Source organism: Triticum urartu, chromosome 6A (genome assembly GCF_056163025.1).
Source record: "Triticum urartu cultivar PI428250 chromosome 6A, HENAU_Tu73, whole genome shotgun sequence".
Classification (NCBI taxonomy): domain Eukaryota; kingdom Viridiplantae; phylum Streptophyta; class Magnoliopsida; order Poales; family Poaceae; genus Triticum; species Triticum urartu.
This window is the reverse complement of record NC_141878.1, coordinates 479,450,430-479,459,305: the sequence shown is the minus strand read 5'-3', so window position 1 is coordinate 479,459,305 and position 8,876 is coordinate 479,450,430.

The following is an 8,876-nucleotide window of genomic DNA, read 5'->3' as shown; positions in this document are numbered from 1 at the left end:
GCCTCAGTATTTGCGCTGGTCTGAATGACCAATTTTATGGAGTCGAGAGGATCACCCACCCCGGATTGATAATCCGGGTCATCTGGCCTTAGTGGTGGCACCTCAAGTTGGGGGGTATAAGTTCACCAAAGTGCTTATGGATGGGGGAAGCAGTATCAATATCCTTTACTATGATACCTTCCACCGTATGGGATTGACAGATAAGAATCTTAAACCGTCGAACACCGTCTTTCATGGTGTGGTGCCTGGTAAATCGGCGTATCCAGTGGGCAAGATAGCCCTAGAGGTGGCTTTTGGAGATGATCATGATTCAAGGTCAGAAACGTTGACTTTTGAGGTGGTGAAAATCAAGAGTCCGTATCATGCCCTGTTCGGACGACCGGCTTATGCCAAGTTCATAGCGAGGCCGTGTTATGTTCATCTACAGCTTAAGATGTCGGGTCATAAGGGGACCATCACAGTACATGGGAGTAGGAAGATTTCTTTGGAATGTGAAGAGGGTGATGCGGCTTATGCTGAGTCGGTTTGTGCCACAGAGGAGCTGAAGTTTTATAAGGACAATGTTGATCCAGCAGACATGACTTCTTTGAAAAAACCAACTACAGAGCATGATCCGGCACTGAAGTTTAAATCAACAAAGGAGACTAAATTGGTTGATTTTGTTCCTGGTGATTCATCCAAGCAGTTCAACATCAGCGCTAACTTAGATCCGAAATAGGAAGGCGCGCTCATCGAGTTCATCCGTGAGAACCGGGACATCTTTGCATGGAAGCCTTCTGACATGCCAGGTGTACCGAGGGAACTCGCTGAGCACACCCTTAATATAGATCCCAAGTTTAAACCAGTCAGGCAGTTTCTTCGCCGCTTCAACGAAGAGAGGCGTAAGGCTATTGGTGAGGAGGTAGCCCGGCTCTTGGCAGCGGGGTTTATTGTGGAGGTCTTTCACCCTAAGTGGTTAGCTAATCCGGTGCTGGTGCTTAAGAAAAATAGCACTTGGCATATGTGTGTGGATTACACAGATTTGAACAAAGCCTGTCCAGCTGATCCCTTTGCTCTCCCGCGTATTGATCAGATTATTGATGCTACGGCGGGTTGTGACCGTTTGTGTTTTCTGGATGCTTATTCTGGTTATCATCAGATTAAAATGGCAGTTAAGGACCAGGAGAAGACATCCTTCATAACTCCCTTTGGAGCCTTCTGCTATGTGTCTATGCCTTTCGGGCTCAAGAGTGCCCAGGCGACTTATCAGCACTGTGTTTAGAATTGTCTTCATAAACAGATTGGGCGCAATGTTCATGCTTATGTGGATGATATTGTGGTGAAATCTAGGAAGGATGAAACATTGATAGAGGACCTGAAGGAAACCTTTAATAATCTCCGGGTTTATAAGATGATGCTTAATTCAGAGAAATGTGTCTTTGGTGTTCCGGCAGGCAAGCTCTTGGGTTTTCTGGTGTCTAACAGGGGCATTGAGGCTAATCCGGAGAAGATCACAGCTATCACCTCTCTGGCTAAACCGGGATGTGTCAATGACGTTCGGCGTCTGGCGGGCCGGATTGCAGCTTTGAGCCGGTTTATCAGTAGTCTTGGGGAGAACGCTATCCCTTTATACCAGATGCTAAAGAAAACGGATGACTTTGTGTGGAGCGACGCGACTGATAAAGCGTTTGAGGAGTTGAAGAGACAGTTAGCTGAGCCGCCTGTCCTTGCAGCTCCGGTCGATAAAGAGCCTTTATTGCTATATGTGGCTGCTAATGCCCGGGCTGTTAGTGTGTCTATTGTTGTGGAGCGCAAGGAGGCTGGAAAGGAGTATACGGTTCAACGGCCGGTTTATTATATCAGTGAGGTACTTATCGAATCAAAGCAGAGGTATCCGCGTTGGCAGAAGCTGGTGTATGGGGTTTTTATGGCAAGCCGAAAGGTCAAGCATTATTTTCAGGGTCATCCCATCAGAGTGGTTAGTTCAGCCCCTCTGGGAGATATCATTCAAAACAGAGAAGCAACTGGCCAGATTGCCAAGTGGGCTATTGAGCTTGGACCTCATGGGATAAAATATACGCCTCACACAACAATCAAATCCCAAGCACTGGTGGACTTCATCAATGATTGGACAGAGTTGCAAGCACCGGAGGAAAAGCCAGATAACACATATTGGACCGTTCACTTTGATGGGTCGAGACAGTTGGGGGGCTCGGGGGCTGGAGTCATATTAACTTCTCCACGAGGTGACAAGTTTTGTTATGTTCTCCGCTTAATGTTCCCTTGCACTAACAATGCAGCTGAGTATGAGGCCTTACTCCATGGTCTGCGGATGGCTAAGGAGATGAACTTAAGCTGGGTTAAGTGCTTCGGTGACTCAGACCTAGTGGCTTAGCAGGTATCTGGCACTTGGGATTCTAAGGATCCACTCATGGCTGCATATCGACGAGAGGTGGACATAGTGGCTGGTCATTTCAAGGGTTGTCAAGTTGACCATATAGACTGGCGAAAGAATGAAGCGACGGACGCTTTAAGTCGTCTAGGCTCTCAATGTAAACCGGTGCCACCTAATGTTTTCCTCGACCTACTTCATAATCCGTCGGTCAAGATACCCACAGAGGAGGAGTTGGCTATTCCTGACTCGGCGGCCTAGTTGGTGGTGGCTTTGCATGTTATACCGGATTGGACAGTCCCGTACCTGACTTACATGAACCGGGGCGAGTTACCAGATGATGAAACCTTGGCCTAGCAGATAATCCGGCGATCCAAGTCAATGACCGTTATCAACGGGGAGCTACATCATTACAGCGTCACAGGAGCAATTCAGTGTTGTGTGTCTCCTCAAGAGGGTTGTGAGATTTTGTAAGAAATCCACGAAGGAGATTGTGGTCACCACGCCGGTTCAAAATCCTTGGTGGCTAAGGCTTTTCGTCACGGCTTCTATTGGTTGACGGCTCATGCTGATGCTGAGGATTTAGTAAAAAGGTGTGATGGTTGTCAGAAATTTGCACGCCGCGCTCATGTTCTGGCTCAAGAGTCGAGAATGATTCCAATCACTTGGCCATTTGCAACCTGGGGGCTAGATATGGTTGGACCCTTTAAGAGGTCCAACGACAAAAAGACCCACCTGTTGGTGGTGGTTGATAAGTTTACCAAATGGGTAGAGGCAGAGCCAGTCAGTAAGTGTGATGCAGCCACAGTGGTCCAATTCATCAAAAAGGTGATATTCTGGTTTGGCTTTCCACACAGCATTATAACTGATAATGGTACTAATCTATCCAAGGGCGCTATGGAGGAATTTTGTCAATGAGAGCACATCCGGCTTGATGTGTCATCAGTGTCTCACCCTCAATCTAATGGTCAAGCAGAAAGGGCAAATCAAGAGATCTAGAGAGGAATCAAACCCCGGCTTATGGTTCCTTTAAAGCGGACGCCGGGTTGTTGGGTGGAGGAGTTACCTTCTGTGTTATGGAGTATCAACACCACATCAAACAGATCGACGGGTTACATGCCTTTCTTCATGGTTTACGGAGCAGAGGCGGTTCTCCCTAGTGACATCCGTCATGACTCGCCACGAGTGACGGCTTACGTTGAAGCTGAGAATGAGAAGGCACGACAGGACTCACTGGACCTGTTAGATGAGGAGCGTGATCTAGCACCGGCGCGTTCAGTGATTTATCAACAAGATCTCCGATGTTATCACAGCCGCCGGGTTAAGACCAGAACTTTTCAAGAGGGCGATATGGTGCTTCGGCTCATCCAGGATCAGACTGATATGCATAAGTTATCCCCACCTTGGGAAGGACCTTTTGTGGTCAGCAAAAACCTGCATAACGGGTCATACTACCTTATCGATGTTCAAGAGCATAAAGACTCACGCAAATCGGAGGAGGAGACCCAGCGGCCATGGAATATAGCCCTTCTTCGGCCTTACTATACTTGAGCCACATGCTCTTCTTATGTACATACTTATGACAATGTATATATTATATAATAAACCAGAGCCTCAGAAAGCGGGGTCTCTGTTCTTTTTTACATCATGTGTGGTTCCAATGGGGCTTCTACTTACAAAGCGGAGTTCTATTAACCCGACCTATAAGGCCACACAGATATAAAGGAAATCACTAGGGGGCTTGGTCGTATTCGAACCATAGCTACACCTCTTGGCCGGCTTAAGACCAAAAAGGGAAATCACTAGGGGGCTTGGTTGTATTTACACCATAGCTACACCTCTTGATAGGCTTAAAGCCAAAAGGAAATTATGTGGAACCAAAGAGAGTCTGTTGCATAAAGCACAACTCAAACATAGGTAACCACTGAGCATAGCTCAAATATTACTTGGGGGCTCCTTGCTTCTCAAAGAACAACGAGCTTGCACCCTTGTAATAAGCTATCAAGCCAGGCTTGGAAGCCAGGTGTATTCACCTAAAACCCCGGGTTATCCTGCCTTTTTAAGTAAGCCACTCCGTCCAGGTAAACCTGGTATGACCCATCGAATGTTTGCCAAGTCAATCTCATAGACCCTGAACTTGTCAACGTTAAAACGATGATTGGTTAAAGATTGAGGTCCATCTTAAAAGGCTTTGACAAATGGTTTAACTCAGCGGCCTGGCAACCCATGAAAAGCCTCGATTTAGGGCCTGGCAGCCCATGAAACGCCTTGCACATTTCTTTTGTATTTGCTGTTTTAAACATCTTTTGGTAAGGGATTTATGAATATTTTCTGATCAACCGGTGTTTATTACAACCCAACATGGCTTTCAACGCTAAGTTGTCAGTACATGGTCAGTTTTAATCCGGCAATAATATTGCTTCGGTCTGGTTTGACTACAGGTCACCACAATTATATGCATAAACCGGTGTTTACCATCACCCGGAAAGATTTCGGTATGAACCGACAAGGATGCAAGGAGTCATCAACACTCCAGATTGGTGTTATCACCTTTTTGTTATAACAACAGTTGGTAAGCCAAACAAGATATACCACAGGTATCATCTATTTTATATCTACATATTACAGCCTTGGTTCGGCATCCAGGTTATATATATGTTCGGGCACCATGACCCGTCCAGCGGTAAACCACTAGGACACTTTCAATTTTTTTGCAGGAATAAGCAAAACAAAGCCTCTATGGATTATGCATATAATAGATCCCAAAGGCATTGGCGAGTTATCAATGTCAAGCAAAACAAATATGCTCGATGGCATAAGCAAATAAGTATTTGAACTAGCCTATTACAAGGCACTTTAGTCCCACACAGGATAATTGTTTCAACAAGTTTGGCAAATGATTAAACCGGCTTCCGGATTAAGATTCTTCATCCGGACGGCTTGAAGATTGAGGGTCATCTTGAGCGATCGCATTCTCCTCATCCCTACCTAGTCACTGGAAATCAATCGTTGACCAATCGATTCCAGTTAAGGCTTGAAAAACGGCTTCTTCATGAATAAGGTCGGAAGGGTCAATGCCAGGGGCATAAGTATGCTTACGAATCGACGGAACAAGATCTTCTACATCATGAATCGGAGCGGGATGCCTTTTCCCCTCAACATCATAAACCGGTTGATAATGAGATAGATCTGTGTCATCCGCCAATTTACTCGCTATAGGCCGCATTTCCTTTGTCAGCCTTCGGAGATCATCATTGTTGAAATTTGTGCCATCTTCCTTCACGCTGGGGTAGCCTTGGCCAATATCTGCCGGTTCAAGATCTGGAATCCACGCCTTAGCCCGGATTAGTGCGGTCAGCGCACCTGACCTTGCGGCTAATCTCTTCAGTTCATCCAACCGGGCAGGCAACATGGCCAGCTTTTCGATGGTTTCTTTTATCAGCGTTGGAGGAGGCTTGTTATAAGCTACAGTGCAAATGGCTCATTGGGATCCAGAATACAGCTGTTCTATCAAAGTATAGGCCGCTTTAAGCTTCATCCGCATGTCGGAGCCCAGATGAGTAATGCGGGTCCCTGTCACAGTAAGGCATCAGTAAACCGGTCTTTGATAAGATATTATGGATTGGAAAATTTTCATATGCGGATACTCACCAAATACAGCAGAGGTCATGGCATTAATCTGCCGTTTTAAGTCGGTCAGTTCTTCAACCACCGGCTTCAGGGCTGCTTCTGCGTCTTCGGCCTTCTTTGTTAAACTGGCCTTCTCTGTCTCCCAGTCTGCACGCTCTTTGTTAAAGGTTTCTTTCAGCTTCTCCATGGATGCTAAGGCATTAGTCAGTTCTTCCTTGGCCTTGGAAGCCTCCTCTTGCTGAGATTTAATGTTCTCCTGAAGTTCAGCGGTTTGAGCATCCTTTTTACTCAGCTCGGCCTACAAAGGCAAGATATATCATCAACGGGCTATGTATATTTGAAGTACTAAGCGTATAACAAGTTATGCACTTTGTACTTGGGGGCTAATGCCTATTTGCTCTGTCATCAATTTTTTTTGCAAGTCTCAAGTACAATGCAAGCATTATCCTTGACACTTGGGGGCTAATGTACATTTGTTCAAATTGGAGCATTGGTTAAAATCCCGGTTCACCTTGGAAAGATAAACTAGCCCTTGGGGACTACACAGAGGAAAACTACAGGAATACAACAATAAAGTACCAGTTTATTTCAAAGGATCACTTGACATATGGAGGATAAGTATGCAAGGGTTGAGATATTACAAAGTACCGATTTATGATTACCATCATAAACCGGCCCTTGAGGGCTACTTGAGTTGGTACTTACAAATTGGATTTAAGAAAGGAAAACGTGATGAAAATATCTCATAGCGCTCCTTCATCAGATTCACCAAACCGGCTTCATAGTCACGGTTTGAGTGCAGTCGGTTTAGAAAACCAGAGTGGAGTTCTTGAGCACTAAGATGGGTATAGCTGGATGAATCGGTGCTCCATTTGCCTTTCTCCATGGTAGCACGCTCTTCCTTGGCACTATGTTTCGCTAATATAACAGGATGGCCAGGAGAGGTGTGGCTAATACCGGTAATAATAACCTCGCCTTCTTTGTCTCCAGTAGCCTTTCTGGAGTTGATGGAATCTCAGTAGTCCTCACTGGACTAGAAGGTCTGTCATCAGCCCAGATTGGACTTGCCAGTTCATCATCTGGCACAGCAGTATCAACTTCTGCTTGATCATCAATGTTATGATCTTGAGGGGGAGGTTCATCAAATGTGGCCTCAGTATTTGGACCCTCCGGTTCTACAGTTTGCTCCGGTTCAATAACCACATGGTCTTCGGGAGGGTTATTCACCCGAGCCTTCTTACTGGGTCTGGCTTTGTCTCTAAATAGAACAAGATGCAAAGGTTAGCGTAGCATATAAAGTGTGAAACATCAAAAGATTGGGTTGAAATACTTACCCAGCCATGGTTTTGAGAGGGGGGAGTTGTGTCGCTGTTGACTCGCCAGAGGATGAAGGAGGTGTCACCTGATAATTCGAATCAGATGGACTAAGAGGTTGTCGGAAATAGCTTGCCTTGGGATAAGAAGTTTCAGAAGTGGGTGAGACCTCAGATCGGCATTTTTGAACTGGGGTGTCTGGTAAACCGGTCGAAGTGACCTTTTGGCCGCTGTGCCGGGTTGTGCGGCGAGCCTCGTGCTGCTGCTTCTTCAAAATAAATGTTGGATCCAAGTGAGCAAGAGGATGAGAAAATCTTACTTTCCGGACTGCTTGACGGCTTTTTTGTGTTGGCAGAGAGTCTGAACCAGAGGAAAGGATAATTACCTCTGCATCGTCAGCTTGGCTGCCCTCAACGTCCTCCTGATAAATATTATTGTCAATGAGATGCATGAAAAGTGAACCAAGTGAATCAAATTCTACCTCTGCTTCTGGTTCATCCGGGTCGTCATCAAGCTCGAAATAGATGGGTTCAGGTGCCTTCCTCTTTGTGGTTTTCTTGACGGCTTTTGTTTTAGGACGGGAAGGCTTGACCGCTTTCTCTTGAGGTTTCTTTTTCCAGAATGGATCATCACCCTGTTTAAGAATGTACAGAGGGAATTCAAAGATTGCACAGTCCAAAAATATCAGGTGTAAAGCGGAAGCACAGACAATACTTACAGCGGGCGGTTTGTTTTGCGTATAAAAGGGATTTAACCCGGTCTTGCTGCAGACAACTTCCGCTTCGTTCAACATTTTCTTCACAGACTCAGTGACTTCTTCATCTGTTAGCTGAATATTGATATGACGTTGAGAGTCTTGTATATCACCGGTATACTCACACATTAAGCCGGAGCGGCGACTTAACGGCAACATGCTCCAGGATATCCAGCAACGGATGAAGTCCATGCCTGTTAAACCATTGGTCAGGAAGGCTCTCAGTTTGGCGAGTTGGGGTGCGTACGAGGCCCGTTCCTGGGCACTTAGTCGTTGCGAAAGCGGATGAGTATTAGCAAGGCGGTGAGCACGATAACCCGGCAGAGGGTTTTCATCTTCAGGAGAGGTGTCTCTGCAATAGAACCAAGTTTGATTCCACTCTTCGGGGTGACTGTAAAGTTTGGCATGAGGAAACTCAACCTCTTTCCTTTTCTGAATAGAGACGCCGCCAAGTTCAGTATTAGGCCCGTCTACGAATTCAGTGCACCGGTTTAAATGGAAGAAATCCCGGAACAGCTCGACAGTTGGTTCTTCTTGTAGGTACACTTCACAAAAAACTTGAAAGTTGCATATATTGGATACCGAGTTGGGTCCAATATCTTGAGGGTGGAGCTGAAAGCTGGCAAATACATCTCAAAAAAACTTCGATCCGGGCGGTTTATGTGATCAACAAACACCACTACTTCACCCTGCTTGGGGGTAGGGGGATTTTCTGGCCCTAGAACTCTCCACCGGATTTCATTCTTCTTCGGTAAGGTACCAATCTTGACCATTCCGTTCAGTTGCTCCTCTGTAACCCGGGAGGGG